The sequence below is a fragment of the Bufo gargarizans genome, chromosome 3 (assembly GCF_014858855.1).
Source record: "Bufo gargarizans isolate SCDJY-AF-19 chromosome 3, ASM1485885v1, whole genome shotgun sequence".
In the NCBI taxonomy this organism is placed as follows: Eukaryota; Metazoa; Chordata; class Amphibia; order Anura; family Bufonidae; genus Bufo; species Bufo gargarizans.
This window is the reverse complement of record NC_058082.1, coordinates 478,051,523-478,076,673: the sequence shown is the minus strand read 5'-3', so window position 1 is coordinate 478,076,673 and position 25,151 is coordinate 478,051,523. Positions and strand designations below refer to the sequence as shown.

The following is a 25,151-nucleotide window of genomic DNA, read 5'->3' as shown; positions in this document are numbered from 1 at the left end:
TTATTGAATTTTTCGAAAATGAATACTGAACAAACAAAACCAAGAAGGGGGGGTATGGATGGAGTGGGGGTGTAGATGTTGTGAAGACCAGGAAATTCATATTAATACGGTCCTCCTGAAAAGTCAGAAAATACGGTGGTAGACCATTTAAAAATTGGGTCAAATGGCCTTTAAAATAATTATAAAATGTAGCCTGAGCATGGCTGTGATGGATTTAGTTCTCTGGCTTTTTGCGGCAAAACCTGTAATAAACACAAAGACATTATTATAGTATACATATATAGAGAGAGCAGTTATGTGCAGTGTGTGATGTCAGAATGTGCGGCTAGGAAGGGGACATTATGTGTTTTATCTCAGATAGTAAGATCTATCACAAAATCTGTAATAATGACTTAGATCTAAGGAGTGGATTTCTAATGTCAGTGTTATAAGTAAAGTGAAATATTACATACGTGCAGTAGACGATGATAGCAAATAATACCAGGAACACGAAGAGGACGATGAATGGAATCGCCGCTATCACTCCGAAATGCATGTCCGGGAGCAGCTTAGTACTCTCGATGTCTAACATCCACGTGGTTCCTAAGAATAACAGTAACAATAATTCATATAACTAGGGATGCAGAATAGGACAAATTTATGAAATTGTCTTAAAGAAAAACTGCCTTTGCTGCCCGAACCAACCTTCATTTTTCACGAGCAGCGTAGAAACTGACAGCATAATGAGAGATTTCTGAGTGATCTACACTCTATATGATGTGCAAATTAAAATCAACAAAACTTCGCAGGTGAGCGACTTGTTCTCCTTCACCTTCCCTCACAATCACATCTACATCTCCTGAACATTTGTCTAGAACCCGGTGATGTCATAATAGTTATTACATCACTTCTCGGTGGCTTACAGCTTATCACCTAACCGATGAGTAGCAATTTCACAGTATTTATACATTTTTTTGTAGTGTGAGATCTTAAATACCCCGCAGATTTTTTAAGACTGGCAGTTCCTGTGCTGCTCTTAATAAGAATTGTTCTGGAATAAGATGTGCTGAATTTTAAGTGAAGGCCTCATAATACATTTGGTGTGTTTTCTGGTTGTCCATGTACCAGTAAGGTAAATGTACTGTCAGCTGGGATAGATGTCGTTTATAATTTCCTCCACTTTCTGGTTACAACTTACAAAAAAGTTGCACATTTTTATGCAAAATTTGGCTTGCAGAAAAAATACTTTTGTATATTAGAAAACTGGAGGACAGCCTTTACCAAATCCCCCTAGGTGTAGACCTAGCCTTAGGCCTCATGCACACGACCGTTGTGTGCATCCGTGGCCGTTGTGCCGTTTTCCGTTTTTTTTCACGGACCCATTGACTTTCAATGGGTCCGTGGAAAAATCGGAAAATGCACCGTTTGGCAGCCGCATCCGTGAGCCGTGTTTCCTGGCCGTGAAAAAAATATGACCTGTCCTATTTTTTTCACGGCCAACGGTTCACGGACCCATTCAAGTCAATGGGTCCGTGAAAGAACACGGATGCACACAAGATTGGCATCCGTGTCCGTGATCCGTGGCCGTAGGTTAGTTTCATACAGACGGATCCGAAGATCCGTCTGCATAAAAGCTTTTTCAGAGCTGAGTTTTCACTTCGTGAAAACTCAGATCCGACAGTATATTCTAACACAGAGGCGTTCCCATGGTGATGGGACGCTTCTAGTTAGAATACACTACAAACTGTGTACAAGACTGCCCCCTGCTGCCTGGCAGCACCCGATCTCTTACAGGGGGATATGATAGTACAATTAACCCCATCATATCCCCCTGTAAGAGATCAGGGCTGCCAGGCAGCAGGGGGCAGACCCCCCCCCTCCCCAGTTTGAATATCATTGTGCGGCCCCCCCCCTCCCCTGTTGTTAACTGTTGGTGGCACAGTGTGCGCACCCCCCTCCCTCCCTCCCTCTATTGTTTTAATACATTGGGGCCAGTGTGCGCGCGCCCCCCAACCCCCCCTCCCTCCCTCTATTGTTTTAATACATTGGGGCCAGTGTGCGCGCGCCCCCCCAACCCCCCCTCCCTCCCTCTATTGTTTTAATACATTGGGGCCAGTGTGCGCACCCCCCCCAACCCCCCCCCCCCTCCCTCCCTCTATTGTAATCATCATCGGTGGCAGCGGAGTAGAAGATTTTCATACTTACCTGGCTGCTGGCTGCTGCGATGTCTGCGTCCGGCCGGGAGCTCCTCCTACTGGTAAGTGACAGGTCTGTGCGGCGCATTGCTGTCACTTACCAGTAGGAGGAGCTCCCGGCCGGACGCAGACATCGCAGCAGCCAGCAGCCAGGTAAGTATGAAAATCTTCTACTCCGCTGCCACCGATGATGATTACAATGGGGGGAGGGAGGGGGGTGGGGGGGTGCGCACACTGGCCCCAATGTATTAAAACAATAGAGGGAGGGAGGGGGGGTTGGGGGGGCGCGCGCACACTGGCCCCAATGTATTAAAACAATAGAGGGAGGGAGGGGGGTTGGGGGGGCGCGCGCACACTGGCCCCAATGTATTAAAACAAGAGAGGGAGGGAGGGGGGGTTGGGGGGCGCGCGCACACTGGCCCCAATGTATTAAAACAATGGAGGGAGGGAGGGAGGGGGGTGCGCACACTGGCCACCAAGGAGTTAACAACAGGGGAGGGGGGGCCCACTGGCCACCAATGAGTTAAAAACAGGGGGGGGGTCTGCCCCCTGCTGCCTGGCAGCACCTGCCAGGCAGCAGGGGGCAGTCATGTACACAGTTTTTTTGTATATTCTAACCTGAAGCGTCTCCATCACCATGGGAACGCCTCTGTGTTAGAATATACTGTCGGAAATGAGTTTCACGATGTAGCTCATATCCGACAGTATATTCTAACATAGAGGCGTTCCCATGGTGATGGGGACGCTACAAGTTAAAATATACCATCGGATTGGAGAAAACTCCAATCCGATGGTATAACAGAACTCCAGACTTTACATTGAAAGTCAATGGGGACGGATCCGTTTGAAATGGCACCATATTGTGTCAACATCAAACGGATCTGTCCCCATTGACTTGCATTGTAATTCAGGACGGATCCGTTTGGCTCCGCACGGCCAGGCGGACACCAAAATGACTTTTTTTTCATGTCCGTGGATCCTCCAAAAATCAAGGAAGACCCACGGACGGAAAAACGGTCACGGATCACGGACCAACGGAACCCCGTTTTGCGGACCGTGAAAAAAAACGTCCGTGTGCATGAGGCCTAAGTCACACAATTGCTGATAATGCATGCATTACTCTCATCTTATAAACGCTATATTTTACACATGGTGGACACTTACTGGGTGACTCCTCCAGATTTTTCTCCATTCCTGAAGGTAGTTGACTCTTCAGACGAAGTAGAGGTAGTGAACGGCAGGATACATAGGATGCCCAAATAAATAGCAGCAGGAGGATCATCATTTTTTTGGCAGGAAACTGTAGTCACAGGAGAGTGATGTGTGCGCCTTCTCCTCTCTTCACAATCACACCTATGTCTCCTGAGCAGCCACCTTTTGTCTAGAACTCGGTGATGTCATAATAGCCCCTATGTCACCCCTCTGTGACTTCTGACCTTTCATACACTACTATGACATCACTATGTATATCTCCCCTCTGTGACTTCTGACCTTTCATCTAGCCCATTACTACACTATTAACCATTAATACCTGTGTGATAAATGTTACTCAGTGGGCACATTTACTGTAATATCGTGCTCCATATAAATGTGATGGTGGATTCAGTTTCTCTGAGATTACCAGTCTGCACTCTGGTGAACCTGGGCCACCCAAATATTAGGCCTCTTTCACACTTGCGTTGTCTGGATCCGGCGTGTACTCCACTTGCCGGAATTACACGCCGGATCCGGAAAAACGCAAGTGAACTGAAAGCATTTGAAGACGGATCCGTCTTCAAAATGCTTTCAGTGTTACTATGGCAGCCAGGACGCTATTAACCACCTCCGGACCGCCTAACGCACATGTGCGTTCCGGAGGTGGCAGGCTGGCGCACAGTCACGCATATATGCGTCATCTCGCGAGACGCGAGATTTCCTGTGAACGCGCGCACACAGGCGCGCGCGCTCACAGCAACGGAAGGTAAGCGAGTGGATCTCCAGCATGCCAGCGGCGATCGTTCGCTGGCAGGCTGGAGATCCGAATTTTTTAACCCCTAACAGGTATATTAGACGCTGTTTTCATAACAGCGTCTAATATACCTCCTACCTGGTCCTCTGGTGGTCCCTTTTGTTAGGATCGACCACCAGAGGACTCAGGTAGGTCAGTACAGTCGCACCAAATACCACACTACACTACACTACACCCCCCCCCCCCCGTCACTTATTAACCCCTTATAAACCCCTGATCACCCATGATCACCCCATATAAACTCCCTGATCACCCCCCTGTCATTGATCACCGCCCTGTCATTGATCACCCCCCTGTCAGGCTCCGTTCAGACGTCCGTATGATTTTTACGGATCCACGGATACATGGATCGGATCCGCAAAAAGCATATGGACGTCTGAATGGAGCCTTACAGGGGGGTGATCAATGACAGGCGGGTGATCACCCATATACACTCCCTGATCACCCCCTGTCATTGATCACCCCCCTGTCATTGATCACTCCCCTGTAAGGCTCCATTCAGACGTCCGCATGATTTTTACGGATCCATGGATACATAGATCGGATCCGCAAAACACATGCTGAGGTCTGAATGGAGCCTTACAGGGGGTGATCAATGACAGGCGGGTGATCACCCATATACACTCCCTGATCACCCCCCTGTCATTGATAACCCCCCTGTAAGGCTCCATTCAGACGTCCGCATGCGTTTTGTGGATCCGATCCATGTATCCATGGATCCGTAAAAAATCATGCGGATGTCTGAATGGAGCCTTACAGGGGGGGTGATCAGTGACAGGGGGGTGATCACCCTGATTACCCTGATCACCCCCTGTCATTGATAACCCCCCTGTAAGGCTCCATTCAGACGTCCGCATGCGTTTTGTGGATCCGATCCATGTATCCATGGATCCGTAAAAAATCATGCGGATGTCTGAATGGAGCCTTACAGGGGGGGTGATCAGTGACAGGGGGGTGATCACCCTGATTACCCTGATCACCCCCTGTCATTGATAACCCCCCTGTAAGGCTCCATTCAGACGTCCGCATGTGTTTTGTGGATCCGATCCATGTATCCATGGATCCGTAAAAAATCATGCGGATGTCTGAATGGAGCCTTACAGGGGGGGTGATCAATGACAGGGGGGTGATCAGGGAGTCTATATGGGTGATCACCCCCCTGTCATTGATCACCCCCCTGTCATTGATCAACCCCCCCCCCCCTGGTAAGGCTCCATTCAGACATTTTTTTTGGCACAAGTTAGCGGAAATTTTTTGTTTTGTTTTTGTTTTTTCTTACTAAGTCTCATATTCCACTAACCTGTGTCAAAAAATAAAATCTCACATGGACGCACCATACCCCTCACGGAATCCAAATGCGTAAACATTTTTAGACATTTATATTCCAGACTTCTTCTCACGCTTTAGGGCCCCTAAAAAGCCAGGGCAGTATAAATACCCCACATGTGACCCCATTTCAGAAAGAAGACACCCCAAGGTATTCCGTCAGGGGCATATTGAGTCCATGAAAGATTGAAATTTTTGTCCTAAGTTAGCGGAAAGTGAGACTTTGTGAGAAAAAAACAAAAAAAAATCAATATCCGCTAACTTATGCAAAAAAAAAAAAATTCTAGGAACTCGCCATGCCCCTCATTGAATACCTTGGGGTGTCTTCTTTCCAAAGTGGGGTCACATGTGGGGTATTTATACTGCCCTGGCTTTTTAGGGGCCCGAAAGTGTGAGAAGAAGTCTGGGATCCAAATGTCTAAAAATGCCCTCCTAAAAGGAATTTGGGCCCCTTTGCGCATCTAGGCTGCAAAAAAGTGTCACACATGTGGTATCGCCGTACTCAGGAGAAGTTGGGGAATGTGTTTTGGGGTGTCATTTTAGATATACCCATGCTGGGTGAGAAAAATATCTTGGTCAAATGCCAACTTTGTATAAAAAAATTGGAAAAGTTGTCTTTTGCCAAGATATTTCTCTCACCCAGCATGGGTATATGTAAAATGACACCCCAAAACACATTGCCCAACTTCTCCTGAGTACGGCGATACCAGATGTGTGACACTTTTTTGCAGCCAAGGTGGGCAAAGGGGCACATATTCCAAAGTGCACCTTTCGGATTTCGCAGGCCATTTTTTACACATTTTGATTGCAAGGTACTTCTTACACATTTGGGCCCCTAAATTGCCAGGGCAGTATAACTACGCCACAAGTGACCCCATTTTGGAAAGAAGACACCCCAAGGTATTCCGTGAGGGGCACGGCGAGTTCCTAGAATTTTTTATTTTTTGGCACAAGTTAGCGGAAAATGATGATTTTTCTTTTTTTTTTCTTTTTTCCTTACAAAGTCTCATATTCCACTAACTTGCGACAAAAAATAAAAAATTCTAGGAACTCGCCATGCCCCTCACGGAATACCTTGGGGTGTCTTCTTTCCAAAATGGGGTCACTTGTGGCGTAGTTATACTGCCCTGGCAATTTAGGGGCCCAAATGTGTGAGAAGAACTTTGCAATCAAAATGTGTAAAAAATGCCCTGCAAAATCCGAAAGGTGCACTTTGGAATATGTGCCCCTTTGCCCACCTTGGCAGCAAAAAAGTGTGACACATCTGGTATCGCCGTACTCAGGAGAAGTTGGGGAATGTGTTTTGGGGTGTCATTTTACATATACCCATGCTGGGTGAGAAAAATATCTTGGTCAAATGCCAACTTTGTATAAAAAAATGGGAAAAGTTGTCTTTTGCCAAGATATTTCTCTCACCCAGCATGGGTATATGTAAAATGACACCCCAAAACACATTCCCCAACTTCTCCTGAGTACGGTGATACCAGATGTGTGACACTTTTTTGATGCCAAGGTGGGCAAAGGGGCACATATTCCAAAGTGCACCTTTCGGATTTCACCAGTCATTTTTTTACAGATTTTGATTGCAAAGTACTTCTCACACATTTGGGCCCCTAAATTGCCAGGGCAGTATAACTACGCCACAAGTGACCCCATTTTGGAAAGAAGACACCCCAAGGTATTCCGTGAGGGGCATGGCGAGTTCCTAGAATTTTTTATTTTTTGTCGCAAGTTAGTGGAATATGAGACTTTGTAAGGAAAAAAGAGAAAAAAAAAAAAATCATCATTTTCCGCTAACTTGTGACAAAAAATAAAAAATTCTAGGAACTCGCCATGCCCCTCACGGAGTACCTTGGGGTGTCTTCTTTCCAAAATGGGGTCACTTGTGGCGTAGTTATACTGCCCTGGCAATTTAGGGGCCCAAATGTGTGAGAAGTACCTTGCAATCAAAATGTGTAAAAAATGGCCTGCAAAATCTGAAAGGTGCACTTTGGAATATGTGCCCCTTTGCCCACCTTGGCAGCAAAAAAGTGTGACACATCTGGTATCGCCGTACTCAGGAGAAGTTGGGGAATGTGTTTTGGGGTGTCATTTTACATATACCCATGCTGGGTGAGAGAAATATCTTGGTAAAAGACAACTTTTCCCATTTTTTTATACAAAGTTGGCATTTGACCAAGATATTTTTCTCACCCAGACATTTTGCCCAAACATTTTTTTTTTATCAAAGACATGTAGAACAATAAATTTGGCGAAAAATGTATATATGGATGTCGTTTTTTTTGCAAAATTTTACAGCTGAAAGTGAAAAATGTCATTTTTTTGCAAAAAAATCGTTACATTTTGATTAATAACAAAAAAAGTAAAAATGTCAGCAGCAATAAAATACCACCAAATGAAAGCTCTATTAGTGAGAAGAAAAGGAGGTAAAATTCATTTGGGTGGTAAGTTGCATGACCGAGCGATAAATGGTGAAAGGAGTGTAGTGCCGAAGTGTAAAAAGTGCTCTGGTCATGAAGGGGGTTTCACCTAGCGGGGCTGAAGTGGTTAAAGTCCTGGTTGCAATAGTAGTAGTGGGGAGCGGGGGAGCAGTATACTTAGGCCTATTGCACACGACCGTATGGCTTTTTTAGTGTTTTGCGGTCCGTTTTTCATGGATCCGTTGTTCCGTTTTTTGTTTCCGTTGTGTTTCCATTTCTGTTCCGTTTTTCCGTTCCGTTTTTCCGTATGGCATATACAGTATACAGTAATTACATAGATAAAATTGGGCTGGGCATAACATTTTCAATAGATGGTTCAGGAAAAAACGGAACGGAAACGGAAGACATACGGATGCATTTACTGCGTCGCACAAAGACACGGTGGTTGGAACCAAAGATCTCAAATTTGGACTCATCAGACCAAAGCACAGGTTTCTACTGGTCTAATGTCCTTTCCTTGTGTTCTTTAGCCCAAACAAGTCTCTTCTGCTTGTTGTCTGTCCTTAGCAGTGGTTTCCTAGCAGATATTCTACCATGAAGGCCTGATTCACACAGTCTCCTCTTAACAGTTGTTCTAGAGATGTGTCTGCTGCTAGAACTCTGTGTGGAATTGACCTGGTCTCTAATCTGAGCTGCTGTTAACCTGCGATTTCTGAGGCTGGTGACTCGGATGAACTTATCCTCCGCAGCAGAGGTGACTCGTGGTCTTCCTTTCCTGGGGCGGTCCGCATGTGAGCCAGTTTCTTTGTAGCGCTTGATGGTTTTTGTGACTGCACTTGGGGACACTTTCAAAGTTTTCCCAATTTTTCGGACTGACTGACCTTCATTTCCTAAAGTAATGATGGCCACTCGTTTTTCTTTACTTATCTGCTTTTTTCTTGCCATAATACAAATTCTAACAGTCTATTCAGTAGGACTATCAGCTGTGTATCCACCTGACTTCTCCACAACGCAACTGATGGTCCCAACCCCATTTATAAGGCAAGAAATCCCACTTATTAAACCTGACAGGGCACACCTGTGAAGTGAAAACTATTTCAGGTGACTACCTCTTGAAGCTCATCAAGAGAATTCCAAGAGTGTGCAAAGCAGTAATCAAAGCAAAAGGTGGCTACTTTGAAGAACCTAGAATATTACATATTTTCAGTTGTTTCACACTTGTTATGTATATAATTCCACATGTGTTTATTCATAGTTTGGATACCTTCAGTGTGAATCTACAATTTTCATAGTCCTGAAAATAAAGAAAACTCTTTGAATGGGAAGGTGTGTCCAAACTTTTGGTCTGTACTGTATAACATTCAAGAATAGGAGAGGGACATTGTAAATCACTTTCTATGTGTTACATTCCGGAGGACCGGGCAGACCAACTGAACTTTTTGCAAACAGGACAAGACAGGACTAGCAGGTAGGCAATAATGGTAGCACTGCCACTGAACCAGGTGCACCGTAAAGGCAGGAGGCCAAACCCAGAGGGCGGAGAGCCAGCAAGCCCTGTTCTTCACAGAGCCCCTGGTGGTAGGGATGAACTTGGACGAGGGCTCACTGGTCCCACCTCCAGGATGGTCCTGGTACACTTGGCTGCTACCTGCAGAAAACCACAACAACAGACACAGAACAGGTACAGAAAATCAGGCAACGCATGGACAAGGATACAACACTAACAATGCTTTACCGAGACCACTCTGTTCTCTGCCGTGTTTGGCGTTCCTTTCTTTGTCTTGAATTTTCGAGTGTTTGTTCTCTGGATCTGTGTTCTGAGTTTTTGTAATCTGTTCCGAGTCTGTGTTCTGTGTTTTGGCTTCCGGTCTTTGTCTTCAGCAGAGGGTGCCTGTATGTTTTGAATGCTCTTTTCTGGCGAAGGCACTGTCACAGTGCGATTCATTGTGACAGTTGTTGCTGTGTAGGCTGGCTGCATGCTCTCTCGCGTACTGGCTGCAGGCTGGTTCCAGTGTATGCGTTGCGTTGTTGTATGTGAACATATCCCTGTGGTTCCTGTCATTGGTGCTGTGCAGACTGGCTGCATGCGCTTTGTGTACTGGCTGTGGGTGTTCCCATGTATGCTGGTTCTGCGTGCGTGCTGGCTGCGGCCTTGTATGTGAACAGGGTCTGAGTATGGATGCATTGTGTTTGTGTCACAGTGCGGTTCTGTCACTCCTTGTTGTGTGGGCTGGCTGCCTGTACTGGCTACAGTTATCCTTTGTATGCTGGTTGTCGTTTTGGGCGTGCTTGCTGCAGCATTCTGCGATTGATGTGAAGTGACATTTGTATTTTATGTTTTATGCTTCTTGTTACTCCTGGTTCTGGTGGGGTTACCATTCCCTGGTCTGTTCCTGGGTGTAGCTTATCAGGTGCCCTCGTTATGCAGCTATTTCTATCTGTGTATGTCCTGCCTTCGTGAGAAGGCTCCTGGGTTCTCCGGAGGGAGGACATCTAGTCTGTGTGCAGCTCTGCCTGTGACCGCCATGCTTCCGTTCCGCATGGGGTCCAGGCATCTGCTTGTGCGCTAGTTCTCATTTGTCTTGTCTGATCCATGTCCTGAGTTTGTTTGGGTTCCAGTCCATCTGTTGTCTGTTTGTACCGCTGGTGCTTTCACCAGCGTGGTTCTCTGCAGGTAGTGGCCAAGTGTACCAGACCATCTTGGAGGTGCAAACAGTGAGCCCTTGGCCAAGGTTATCCCCACCATCAGGGGCTCTGTAAAGAACAGAGCTCACTGGCACATCGCCCTCTGGGGTTTGCCTCTGGTCTGCATTTGGTTCAGTGGTAGTGCTACCACTATTGCCTAACCTGCTTATCCTTTACTGTCATGTTCATTTATTACATGTATAATAAAGTATTCTGTTGGTTCTGTTCTGTAATCTGCCTGTGTCCTGTTTGCAAGACGTTCTGGAGGTCTGCCCGGCCCCCAGAATGTGACACTATGATGACGACAGGAGCTTCCTTAGGGTTATGTATAGCACACAGTGTACCAGAAAAATAGCAAGAAACTGCCCTGCCCTAGTGTACACAGGAGGAACTCAATCTGAGACAGGTGAAGAGCTGTACAGGGCATGTAGTACCGCACTGTACTGTAAACAGGAACCACTAGACAGTCAATACTGGTATTTGACCAGAGATAAGGCCATGTAGATTGTTTGATCTGAGGTTGAGGCACTGTATGTTGAGTCTAGTTTCAAAATACGTTGAACCAAGAGACAATTTTTTGTTGAAAATAGTATATATTGAAGTCATTGTATCTTGAGGGACCACTGTATTTTATAGCATATTTTCTGCTAAATCTTCCATGTTTGAATGTGGCCTTGCGGCTCTGTGCACAAGCCACATATTTATTATGAAGGACAGGGTCAGATCCCATCCTGGGGCATGTAGGAAGGCTTTTTTGATCTTGTAGAAAGGGATGTACACGTGGTTTTAGTCATGTATTTGCTCCGACGGACTTCCATCTTGCCAAAATCCAGCAAAAACATTACATCTGAGGCATATATTTGACGTGACGGAATCATACTGTCCTATGAAACACAATCACCAAAGGTGGTTTATACCTGGCCTTTGGTCATTACTACATGGGCTGATGCACAGGCAATTGTTTGAAGGATCCGTTCATTCCAATTATTTCCTATCGTTGAGCAGAAGGGAGAGCTGCGTTTACATGTGGCAATCATACCCTCTGTACGGGTATTTCGTTACCAAGGCCGCTCATCCCCTACTGATTCATTGATGTTCTGCTGGCAAATTATGCTATGGGTTTGCTTGCTAATGAAGTAATCAGGCACCTTTTTTGAGGAACATTTATGGGAACCAGTATTCATACGATTACAAATGTTTGTTCCAGTCATTAGCCCATGGAAAAAGATTTCTGAGCCTCTAGGAGCAGGGAACACTGCAGAAGTGAGCAATAATGGGTGACGGTGGGTACACTTATTTGTTATGGAATGCTTTTTTTATACACTAAAAATGTTTCCCGTATAAGTTCATGGGACTTAGAGAAAATGTGCCAGATTTAAACATGCTGTGGACTTCACATCATGCATTATCTTTTGCAGATTTTAGCGTTCAGTATGCCTAGGAATACAAGTATATATCATTGATTAAAAAAAACATCTAGAGGAAACCTTTTCTGATGCCATTATTTTTTCTGTTCTTTGGGTAAGATCTGCCATCTCCCTGCGCCTTAAAAGTGGCACTAAAAAGTCACGAGCTGCAGTTTTAGACTTTTTCGATGTGTTTTTTTCGAAAAGATAGTCAAAATTGCAGATTTTCACACCACCGTCACCACTTTTCAAAAAGGGGGCACAGGAAAGGGGTGTGGACAGTAGCAGTGACAAATTTATCTTCATTTATGCCGGTCAGTTCTCTGGCACAAATGAAGCCAGAAATGTATGGCAGCTCTGAGCTTAGATGTCTGTTTAGGTGCATACTGTAGATTGCAGGAGGATGTGCCTAACTTACAATGAGGCCTGCGCAGGGGATATTAAGGCCCCTTTCACACAAGCGAGTTTTCCGCGTGGGTGCGATGCATGAAGTGAACTAAATCCTGACCCAATTATTTCAATGGGTCTGTGTACCTGAGCGTTATTTTTCACGCATCATTTCTGAGTTGCGTGAGAATCGCACCATGTTCTATATTCTGCATTTTTCACTCAGCCCTGGCCCCATAGAAGTGAATGGGACTTCAGTGAAAAACGCATTTTTCCGGATGCAGTCCGGGTGCAATGCTTTTTTGACTGATGGTTGCTAGGAGATGTTATATGTAAACCTTCAGTTTTTTTTCACACGTGTGAAAAACGCATCAAAACTGATTGCACCCGCATGGAAAAAACTGAAACACTGAACGCAAATGCAGACAAAACTGACTGAATTTACTTGTGAAATGGTGCGAGTTTCACTGAATGCATCCTGAGCCAATCCGTATCATTCGCGTGAAAGAGGCCTAAGACCGGCGCAGAATCTCCCCCTTAGTGTGCAAAATGTGGCTGTGGTTACTGAATTCTTGTTTGGATCTTAGAAGTATCTAATAGGGGATTTACAAGAATGGGAGGGTTTTTGGCAAATTCCCCTTCCCCAGGGAAAATTACTTACCTGCTTCTTGGTGCTGGCTCCCCTCTACTTCTGCTCCAGGCCTGCAGTGCTCCACTGGGCTCACTCACTGTAAACATCCAGTTTGACGTTGCCTGCAGCCAATCACTGGTCAGGATGGTCAAACTGGATGTTTACAGTAAGGGAGTTGGAGTAGGCCAGGCCTGGAAGAGAAGGAGCTCGGAGCAAGCACCGAGAAGCAGGTAAGTAACCTTGCCTGTACACTTCTGGCCAAGTGTATGGGGAGGGGTGGCCAAAAACCACCTCATTTTTGCAGAAACCCTTTAATGTCTTCTATACCTAATTTAGTAAACTAGTAAATGCCTGACTGGAGGGATACCACTGCTGAGTCGTCCCATTTACAAGAATAGGTCTTGCATTGGCTTTAAGTGAGTGGTGGCTGCTGCTACAAAATGACAAACAATGACCACTTGTTGCACCAGCTTTGGTTGAAGTCTGTTGGAGTTAGGAATGACCTGAGCAAGCAGTGGTCATCTTTTTCCAGAACTCCTATAGACTTCAACTCTCCATTGAAACTGATGCTGCTAGCAGCTGGTTTTCATTATGTGGATATGCCATAGTTAAAGGGGTTGTCCGGGTTCAGAGCTGAACCCGGACATACGCTTATTTTCACCCAGGCAGCCGCCTGACGCTAGCATCGGAGCATCTCATGCTCCGATGCACTCCCTTGCCCTGCACTAAATCGCGCAGGGCAAGCAATCTTTCATTTACAATAACACACTGCCGGGCGGAAACTTCCGCCCAGCGGTGTGTTTGGTGACGTCACCGGCTCTGATGGATGGGCTTTAGCGCTGCCCTAGCCGTTTTACTGGCTAGGGCAGCGCTATATCCCGCCCATCAGTGCCGGTGACGTCACCGGGCTTCCTGGCAGCCCCATGGAGAGCCTCGAAACGTCACCGGATCTCCAAAAAATGCCTTTGCCCTGTGTGATTTAGCGCAGGGCAAAGGAGAGCATCAGAGCATGAACTGCTCCGATGCTCCTGTCAGTTGGGCTGCCTGGGTGAAAATTTAGGTATGTCCGGGTTCAGCTCTGAACCCGGACAACCCCTTTAAAGTGAATGTGAGAACTCCGTTAAGACATAACTCATTATTGGGGATCTGTAGTTAGACCTGTGCAAGAAGTCTAAGAAGATTGGATAGTGTAGTGTTTATTGTACTTGGTAAAATGAAAAGGGTGGTTCACCTTTTATAGATGGTAGATAGCACTGTCTGCTTCTGGTGCTGGAGGTATTGACAAACAGCTGATCGCTGAGTGTGGGTGTCAGATCTCCACCGATCAGCCAATGATGGCCTATCCTGAGGATAGGTCATCACTTAAAGGATGGCCAGCTCCTTGAATACGGTTGAATGAGATTAGTAAAATATGGTTGATTTCTTTCAGAAACAGCTCCACTTCTTCCTATGGGTTGAGTTTGATATGGCAGCTCACCCCCTTTAATGCTTGATATTTCAATAACCTGTAAAATCAGAGGGTTTATCTTGACTTATAGTCTACAGCGAGGTGGATCCATCCAGCCGATATCCTGTCAGCTTCATCTGATGCGGTTAGTTACTATGATTTCTATATATAGATATTGAAATGAAAGGGTTTGACCACAAATAGAATTAGAAGAGTCAGAAATCAATGGAAGTAGACAGAGCAGGAGGTTGTACAGCACAGTATGTAATTGTTAATGGCTACATTCCTTACTTAAATTGTCCCACAGGACGATTTGGTTATTATTCACGAAGGTGTAAAATATTAAAAAGCCTCATTGTAGACCCTGCTGGAAAAGTCCTAGTGCAGGTCAAACAACATACGCTCAGCTTTTCCTATTTTCTTTTTCCGCCTGGAAACTATGAACAGTTGTTTTATGGAGAGATTTATTGTTACATTTTTGCCAAAGCTTCTGTGCTTGATAAAAGGAGAGAATTCCAAATGAGACTCCTATGTAATAAACGCACTTCCTCTCTAATAAATATATCATATGCCATAGGCGTTTACCACATCTCCTGCTCTTACTAAAGGGGTGCCAATGAGCTTGATGGCTTGAGCACCCTGGATTTGCACCTTTGATCCCACACTTGGTGCTCAAACTTGATGCTTGGTGCTAAATGAACCTTAGCTAGTTCAATAATCAGGTATTGTTATTTAGTAAACTGACACATTACGGTTTTCTGTATCTTCAGATAACTATGAACTTTTATTCTCTGTCACCTGCTATGTCCCCTAAATGAGTTTACCTGTCAAGATGGACCATAATAGCACAAATGCATCTTCCAGTGACACAATAATAACAATAATTATTGACACAATAATGAGTCCCAAAGGTCTTGCAGAAATTGGCCCCATTTGAAGCTTGTGTGAAGCAAATCATTGGGCACCTGTTCAGCATACATTGTATGAGTCTGCAAAAATGCTTGTACATGCCCTCATCATCTCCCGCCTAGACTACTGCAACATCCTCTTCTGTGGCCTTCCATCTAGCACTCTTGCATCCCCAATCTATCCTCAACTCTGCTGCCCGACTAATACACCTCTCGCCCTATTACTTCTCTGCCTCTCCCCTCTGCCAATCCCTTCACTGGCTCCCCATTGCCCAGCGAATTCACTTCAAAGTACTAACAAATACATACAAGGCCGTCCACAACCTGTCCCCTCCCTACATCTCTGAGCTACTTTCCCGATACATTCCCACACGTAATCTCCAATTCTCACAAGACCTCCTTCTCTCCTCTCCTTTTATCACCTCTTCCCAAAATCGCCTCCAAGATTTCTCCCACGCATCGCCCATACTCTGGACCTCGCTACCCCAACATATCAGACTCTCACCTACAGTGGAATCCTTCAAAGGAAACCTGAAAACCCACCTCTTCAGACAAGCCTACAACCAGTGACCCTGCTGCCTCTATACCGTCATGACCAGCTTTACCCTCACCTATTGTGTCCTTCCTCCATACCATGTAGATTGTAAGCCCTCACGGGCAGGGCCCTCTCTCCTTCTGTACCAGTCTGTACCTTGTCTTGTTCATGCTTAGGGCTCTTTCACATCTGCGTTATTGTCTTCCGGCATAGAGTTCCGTCGTCGGGGCTCTATGCCGGAAGAATACTGATCAGGATTATCCTAATGCATTCTGAATGGACAGTCCGTCCTTCAGGATGCATCAGGATGTCTTCAGTTCCGGAACGGAACGTTTTTTGGCCGCAGCAAATAGCGCAGCATGCTGCGCTTTTTGCTCCGGCCAAAAATCCGGAACACTTGCCGCAAGGCCGGATCCGGAATGAATGCCCATTGAAAGGCATTGATCCGGATCCGGCCTTAAGCTAAACGTCGTTTCGGCGCATTGCCGGATGCGACGTTTAGCTTTTTCTCAATGGTTACCATAGCTGCCGGGACGCTAAAGTCCTGGCAGCCATGGTAAAGTGTAGTGGGGAGCGGGGGAGCAGTATACTTACCATCCGTGCGGCTCCCGGGGCGCTCCAGAGTGACGTCAGGGCGCCCCAGGCGCATGGATGACGTGATCGCATGGATCACATGATCCATGCGCATGGGGCGCTCTGACGTCATTCTGGAGCGCCCCAGGAGCCGCACGGACTGTAAGTATACCGCTCGCCCGCTCCCCACTACTACTATGGCAACCAGGACTTTAATAGCGTCCTGGCTGCCATAGTAACACTGAAAGCATTTTGAAGACGGATCCGTCTTCAAATGCTTTCAGTACACTTGCGTTTTTCCGGATCCGGCGTGTAATTCCGGCAAGTGGAGTACACGCCGGATCCGGACAACGCAAGTGTGAAAGAGGCCTTAGTGCAGTTGTCTGTATTATGTATGTATACCCCTTTTCATATGTACAGCGCTATAGAATGAATGGCGCTTTAATAATAAATAACAATAATAATGAAAATGATGTTACCAGATATCAAATTGAACCTATGGGAAACTATGGAATGATTTTGTCATCAGTTTTCTATTTGTGTGTTTGTACTAGACCGGAGAGAAAAGAAACCGGCCAGTCAGATATATGTGAACGAGCCCTTTACTGATATAACATCCATTTTGGAGGTCCTGACGAGGTGTTTAATCAGTTCCATTTGAAGAAAAATTTGAAAAGTGTGAGTGTGGCATACAAACCATCTTTGATATATTTACTTATATTAGAGGACATTAGCCATTAGGGCTTAAGGACTTTAACTTTTTGAAGCTGAGTTATGTAATTTATTTTTGAAGGCTAGCTGGACTTTAGGAACATCGCGTAAAAGAACTTTCAATATTTTAAACGCAAAAGCCAAAGAAAGGTCATATGATTGTTCTATAAGAATTCATGAGACGCCGGGTCTGGAAGGTCTGCACAACAGTAAAAACGTCTTTCTAGCCATGCAGGATTGCTGGGTGCAAATTAACAACACGTTGATAAATCGTCAGTGAAGTGGAGTTATTTCTGGAGAAAGATCCATGGTAGCAAGGTGGGAACAATACAAGATTGTGGTGGAGAAAGTCCAGGGAGACAATTGATGGGGAGGAGATAGTAGAAAAGGAGGAGAAGGTTAGACAGTATGAAAGGGCATAGTCAGGTCACAAATACAAATTTCACGGGTAGCAACCACCATCCTCCAATATTTGTATAATATGAAAATACAAACACATACTAATACTTTCTACAATATTTTTCTATTATTTTTAAGACTTATTCCAGGATGCCTACGTACAGGACAGAATTACTCCAGGATGTCTAGGTCCAGGACAGATTACATAAACAGATATACAGTAATATTAGAGAATAATTGTACAGTACTATAAAAGGGACCTAAAATTTTAAAATGTCAATGTATTAGGTCCAGCAATTAAAAGCGCAATATAAAAAATTCAGTCTGGGCAGGACTTATAGCACTTCATCCCGATTGTAAAAAGTAGTATCTTAGGCCATGTCTCATTTCCTGCTAAGCCATGCCCCTTGTCCAGCATAGCAAACAAACTTTCTAAAAAACAACAAATGAAAATTTTGCATCTAATTTTAGACCAAACCGATGCACAGTCATAATCATCTGATTAGTGAAGGTCTGACATCCAAGCTGTTTGAAGGAGCTGTGGCACTGGCCTCTTTATACAGTAGTATACAAAACACAGTACTGTACACTGTATAGCGGCTGTACTTAGTATTGCAGCTCATTCACAAGGCCACGTAACCAATAGACATAAAGTCACAGGTCAAGAAAGAGGCATTGCCGCCTCTTCAAATAGCTGATTAGTGGGGGTGAGCAGAGTTGGACCCCCATAGATCAGAAATTGTTTGGATAGGTCATCAATATTCAAATTCAGGAAAACTCATTTAACGTAAAATGTGGCCTTATAAAAAAAAACAAATGAAAAATGCAGTAAAAACACCATCACAAAAAAGTACAATAATCTCCATGTAGCTTTCTTGACATATGGACCAGCTGTGAGCATGGAAACCAGTAGTTGATCCACAAAGGTAGAAATATGAGCAAGCGTTTAAAGGGAAACCCTATCACAGATTTAAAAAAAAAAATATATAAAAAATGTATTATTGGATCAAAAACCCTCTGGAGCCTTTGCCAACCTTTTATAAACAAAGTGTTTAGATTGTAAAATGTTCACGAACATGGAATGAACGTAAATGAAAGGGAACCTGTCACCACAAGATGCAGTGCAATCTGCAGGCAGCATGTCATAGAGCAAGAAGAGATGAGCAGATTGATGTATATTTTTATGGGGAAAGATTCAGTAAAACTTGTAATTTATTCAGTTAAACCTCAGTTCTTTTTATGCTTAGGAGTCATGTGGGCGATTGACAGCAAACTGCTAAGCATTCATGGAAGGCTGTCAATCACTGAATAGTACCGCCCACATGACTCCTATGCATACAAAGATCAGATATTTAAATGCATAAACTGCAAGTTATACTGAATCAATCCCTATAACTATATATCAAATTGCTCAGCTCCTTCCGCTCTATAACATGCTGCCTGCAGATTGCTTTGCATTTCATGGTGACAGGTTCCCTTTAAGAGAGGTAAAAAAAAAATGCTGTATGTCCACCAGGGTCCAGAGGTGCTTTTGAGGCTTTTTTTCTCGGACTGTACAATATTATTTCACATGCTGAGGCAGAAGTGTAGTGTAACCTTATAGCTCAGTTAGAGTCTATAATGGTTTCCATACATTTACTTGTCATTGATTTTGTATTTGGTTACCAGGTCGTATTTCTGAGTGTGCGTTACACGTGGCGATCATGTGGACTATATATCAGCTGTTGTTGTGGACCTGATTGAAAAATTACCATTAGAAACATATTTCACATCTGACGTTCTGCTGCACAAGGTTGCATTTCATATCTAAAAGGCAACAGCTAAACAGAAAAACTAGAACTGATGTCTCAGATATTTTTTATAATGAATATATTTGTTTATTTAAAGATACTTTTCATACTTGCTCCTCTCTGATTAAGAATGGATTTTTCTTACACCTTTTGTAAGATCCTCAGGATCTCTCATGATATCAGTGTATCCCCTGCGTGGGATGTATCCTTGCTACGCTTCCTTGTCACATGCCTTATTTGATAAAATTCAATAAAACGAGTTTAAAAAAAAAAATATATCTTTTCATCTATGTGGAGTACTGCCGTCTGCCGGTAGACATCAATACCAGGAGCAGTAGCTTCCAATGTTAGGACACCAAACCATATGCCCCTAGTATTGCCATTTGCCATCCATGTTACTTGGTATATTGACCTGAATTGCAGCTTTATGTGCAGAATTAAAGGGAGTCTGTCACCACCATATGGCCATATACAGCGCTTACATTGTCCTATCACACACCTATACATCAATGTAACGGTATCTTTGTTATTTTCTTTACACTTGCAGAAGCAGGAAAAACGACGTTTAATTCATATGCAAACGAGCACTCGAAAGTGCCCAAGGGCTGGGTTTAGTGTGTAGGAGCCCAGGCAGCTCTGCATTTTTTAGCATTACTCTTCCCCAGCCTCTTCCTTTGCCTGCCCTCCTATTCCCTTGTATCATCCCTAGGTCCGGCCGAGATCCTGCGCACTGCTTCGCCGGGCTGGGGCGTGCACACTGCGATGCCCATTGTTGGCACAACATCGATTCAACTAGTGCGCATGCGCCGGTCCGGTGAAGCAGTGCGCAGGCACGGGATCTCTGCTGGACCTAGCGGTGACACAAGGGAATAGGAGGGCGGGCAAAGGATGAGGCTGGGGAGGAGTAACGCTGAAAGAAGGCAGAGCAGCCTGGGCACTTACCCAGTGAACCCCGCCCCTGGGCACTTGCGAGTGTTCATTTGCATATTAATTAAACCTCGTTATTCCAACTTCTGCAAGTCTAAAGAAAATAACAAAGGTACCGTTACATTTATGTATAGGTGTGCTACAGAGCCATGTAAGCTGTATATGGTCATATAGTGGTGACAAGCTCCCTTTAATTGCACCAGATGACCATACAGAATAAAGGAGCAATAAAGCCAGCTAAAGTATATTCCATATTTTACATGGCAGTGCTTCAGTTTTTAATGAAATGTTCACCTTTATTACCTAGAAGATCCTTGTCCAACCTCAGGTAAACCTTTATTCTGAAGATTTAAACTTCTGAGTTTTATCTATTCTGTTCTCAAATTCACTATAAGGCAGTGTTCCTCAATCCAGTCCTCAGGACCCACCTGCCGGTCATGATTTGAGAATATCCCACAGAATGAATACCTGTGGTAAGTCCTGATGCATGGACACTAATTATATCACCGGCTCAATACTAAGGAAATCCTGAAAACAAGACCGGCAGGTGGGCCCTGAGGAAAACTGCCAAAAGGCAAGAGCTGGAGTGTCGGGCAGAGCCTGTAATAAAGTCCCATCATGACTCTTGTTGAGGGACATAACACAATTAGGGGTTCATGGGGTTGGGTAAAGTAAGAGGAGGTTTACCAGCAGGGCAGCTTGGGAGCAAGGATGAGTGTAGGTACATTTATATGAGGAGACATCTTCTGCTTCCCCCTCTTTGACACTGAACCAGAAACAGCGCAGACCCTCCCTAAGTCTTTGTAGCACTATGGTCTTTTGGATGTGGGTATGTGTTATACTTGTCATGCAGTCTGGCAGATTCAGTGTCTTTAGGGGAGTTATACTGGAGGCCTGTGGAGAACCATCTGAACTATGATGCTGCCTTAGGTGCGGTATGGTGGAATTTATGGTAATAAGTGATATAGATGGTTCTTGCTGGGCTGGTGGTCCTGGTAAATCTATGGTGGTTAACAGTATCTCTGGCATATTTGTTAACACCACCAAAACGGTATGGCTAGGGATCTAATAACTGGGTGCTGTTTTATTGATGCACATCAAAGATCTTTTCCTGTGGTGTTTCACATGTCAATTAGTGGTTGCACTAGGTATGTTACTGTATGAAGTTATTAAATGGTCACTATACTCCCAAAGTTTACATAAATCACTAGTGCAGGTGAATATAAGAAACTTTGTATTATATGTTATAAGTGCCTCTTTCTCAAGTTATCAGTGTCCTTTCCTCTTCCACCTCCCTCCTAAACGGCTCACTCTGAATTCTCTGCTAAATCTGAGCAATCAGACAGACTTTTAGCTCACTAATAAGGAATCGGAATAAATCCATGGAGAGGGAGAAGGAGCCGAGTGAGAGACAAGCAGAGAGAAATAGGTACAGACATAGAGCCTGCTACAATGAACAGTTTTCTCACCCCAGAGGTTTATTTGCGTCACCGCTGCTCAATAGTTGTCTACAGTGTCCAACATGATGCTGTGTGAGCAAGAGAGATAGGGAGCAGAATCCGCTGTTTTCTCTATCCGCAGTGTAGAGGAGACATTATAACATCTGTTTTCTCTATCTGCAGTGTATAGGAGACATTTTAACAGCTGGTTTCGCTATCTGCAGTGTATAGGAGACATTATAACAGCTGGTTTCTCTACCCGCAGTGTAGAGGAGACATTATAACAGCTGGTTTCACTATCTGCAGTGTATAGGGGACATTATAACAGCTGGTTTCTCTATCTGCAGTGTATAGGAGACATTATAACAGCTGGTTTCGCTATCTGCAGTGTATAGGAGACATTATAACAGCTGGTTTCTCTATCTGCAGTGTATAGGAGACATTATAACAGCTGGTTTCGCTATCTGCAGTGTATAGGAGACATTATAACAGCTGGTTTCGCTATCTGCAGTGTATAGGAGACATTATAACAGCTGGTTTCGCTATCTGCAGTGCATAGGAGACATTATAACAGCTGGTTTCGCTATCTGCAGTGTATAGGAGACATTATAACAGCTGGTTTCTCTATCCGCAGTGTAGAGGAGACATTATAACAGCTGTTTTCTCTATCTGCAGTGTATAGGAGACATTATAACAGCTGGTTTCGCTATCTGCAGTGTATAGGAGACATTATAACAGCTGGTTTCTCTATCCGCAGTGTAGAGGAGACATTATAACAGCTGGTTTCACTATCTGCAGTGTATAGGGGACATTATAACAGCTGGTTTCACTATCTGCAGTGTATAGGAGACATTATAACAGCTGGTTTCACTATCTGCAGTGTATAGGGGACATTATAACAGCTGGTTTCTAGCCATCGTGTAGTGAAAAACTAAGGATAAGATATAGAGCTGCAGATGGGAACAGCATAGATTTAAAAAGTAACTAGGTAGGCAACAATTAAAAAATCAGCAGGTGAGTGCTACCTATACATATTGACTACTATATATAAGGGACACAATTGGACATCTAGTCTAAGTTGCCTGTGGAGGTTAGGAGATGGTAGTCGGGCTTGTGAATATCCCTTTTCTTATGAGTGTTCAGGCCATCTCAGTAATTCAGAATTCCAGCATGTTTTTATTGGGAAGGTTTTGTGACCGCTCAGGCGTATTTGTAGCAAGTGCATTTATATCCACTGAAGTCATTGTGACATAAAACATTCATTATTTTCATACTCTCATTATTAAATTATGGCATCATTCATGCTTGCACAAGCAAGCATACAGGAAGAAAACATCAGATTATTGAGTGGAGCAGTCCTAGAGAAGACATAGGCCAGATCTTGAAGTGACTTTTTCTTGTGTGTTTTCTCACATGAAATGGAGTAATTAAATGTATAATTTAACCCATAAGCACAATGGGTTGTGCACCATGTTAAAAAAAATTCAGTAGTACAAAGGTAAGAACAAATCCAAGGGTGAACTGATCCTATACAGTAGGTACCTGTATGGCTGCTATAGAGTCTCTGAAGAGAGAGAGGAATATTCCAGGCTGTAAATTTGTATGGGTAATGAAAACAAAGAAGTGGAAAATGTACTTGAGTCTTGAAAATCGGAAGGAGGGCACAAGGATTCTAATAATTGAATTAGTAGTATAAAATATTGACAGTACTTATTTCCTCCCCTTTCATTATATCTTCTCATTGGCTTCGGTTCAAGTAACCTACAATGCACGTGTTGTATCTAGTATTGCACATTCAAGTAAATTGGGCCGATCTGCAGTCCCAGACATTACATATGAACATGCATGGTGCTGTTTGTGGATCAAAAACAGACCCTATAAGGCTGCATTGGTTCTGTGAGCCGAATGGTGGTTGTGGTGCTGGGGGGGGAGAGCAGTGGTTCTTGAAGTGGAGGGGTATGAAATAGTGATTATAGCTGCTTTTATTTAATTTTTTTCACAATTCCTGGATTTAGGGATCTTTTGGATTTTCTTGGAGGACCTGTTTAATGTTGGTATTGCTATTACAAGAGTGTAGGGGAAATAAAAACTACTCTAGGTTACACAGAATGGAGCTCAGAGATATTCATTTGACTCTACGGACATTACTCATAGCTAGGAAACCTGTAAGAAGCATAAGAAGCTTAAAGCATACCTTACCTTTTAATTAAGCAATAGTATACTTGCGTACTTGACGTTTTTTTTTTTTTAGCAGTTTTCACCTATTAAGGCTCTAATTTGCAATTCTCCTTGTCTTGGTGTATGGAGACTAGCTGCCAACCCCAGCACACAGAAAGTAGAGGAGAATCTTCTTCCTAACGTTCTTTCACTCAGAAGCATCTCCAAGATCATATAGGACATTACAGAGAGCTACTGACCTGCATGGATGTGAATTTAGCACTTGGGTTGAGATAGAAACTGTCTATGCAGTCTCTTTGGCTTTTTGTTTCTCTCCTGTCTCTGACTTCCTGCTCACTACTCCCCCCCCCCCCCCATAGACTTGTAGTGACGTGTATGTTTCAGTGAGCTGCTCCGTCGTGGACAGTTTCAAGAGACAATTCAAAGAGAAAGGCATTTAGCAATGGGGTAGGTAAAGGTAAACAACTGATAGCAGGAGAACTAGACATTTTTCTCTGATAAGATATATTGCAAAGTTTCTTGTACTATTGATTTATGCAAAGTTGTGTGAAATGTTGGTGACCATGATTATTTAGGCAACAAGTCTCTATTTCTGTCAAAAGGGTTATATCACTTCCGTAAGTGGCATTTATCATGTAGAGAAAGCTAATACAAGCCACTTACTAATATATTGTTATTGTCCATATTACTTCCTTTGCTGGCTGGATTCATTTTTCCATCACATTATATACTGCTCCTTTCCATGGTTACAGACCACCCTGCAATCCATCAGTGGTGGTCATGCTTGCACACTATAGGAAAAAACTTCAGCCTCTCCGGTTGCTGGGACCATGGGAGCGCACATGGGCTAGTGCTTTTTCCTAAACTGTGCAAACACTGATGGATTGCAGGGTGGTCTGTAACCATGGAAACGAACAGTGTATAATGTGATGGAAAAATGAATCCAGCCAGCAAAGGAAGCAATATGGATAATAACAATACATTAGTAAGTGACTTGTATTAACTTTCTCTACATGATAAATGCCACTTACTGAAGTGAGACAATGCCTTTAAAGCAATTTTTTTTCATTGTCCTTAATAAGTAATGTTTTATACTTATACTATAGATCAAGTCGCATGGGCTTTGCTGATTCCATATGTTTCATTAATTGCAATGGAGTTTCACCATGGATGATTAACCTGCCTTCTCCATCTTCTCCTCTTTTTC

General features: G+C 44.0%; 1 protein-coding gene across 3 annotated transcripts in view; it reads left to right on the top strand.

The window, feature by feature from the left end:
* SPECC1 (sperm antigen with calponin homology and coiled-coil domains 1) overlaps positions 1 to 25,151 on the top strand; it is a 375,500-nt gene that overhangs the window by 68,800 nt on the left and 281,549 nt on the right. The window lies entirely within an intron of this gene.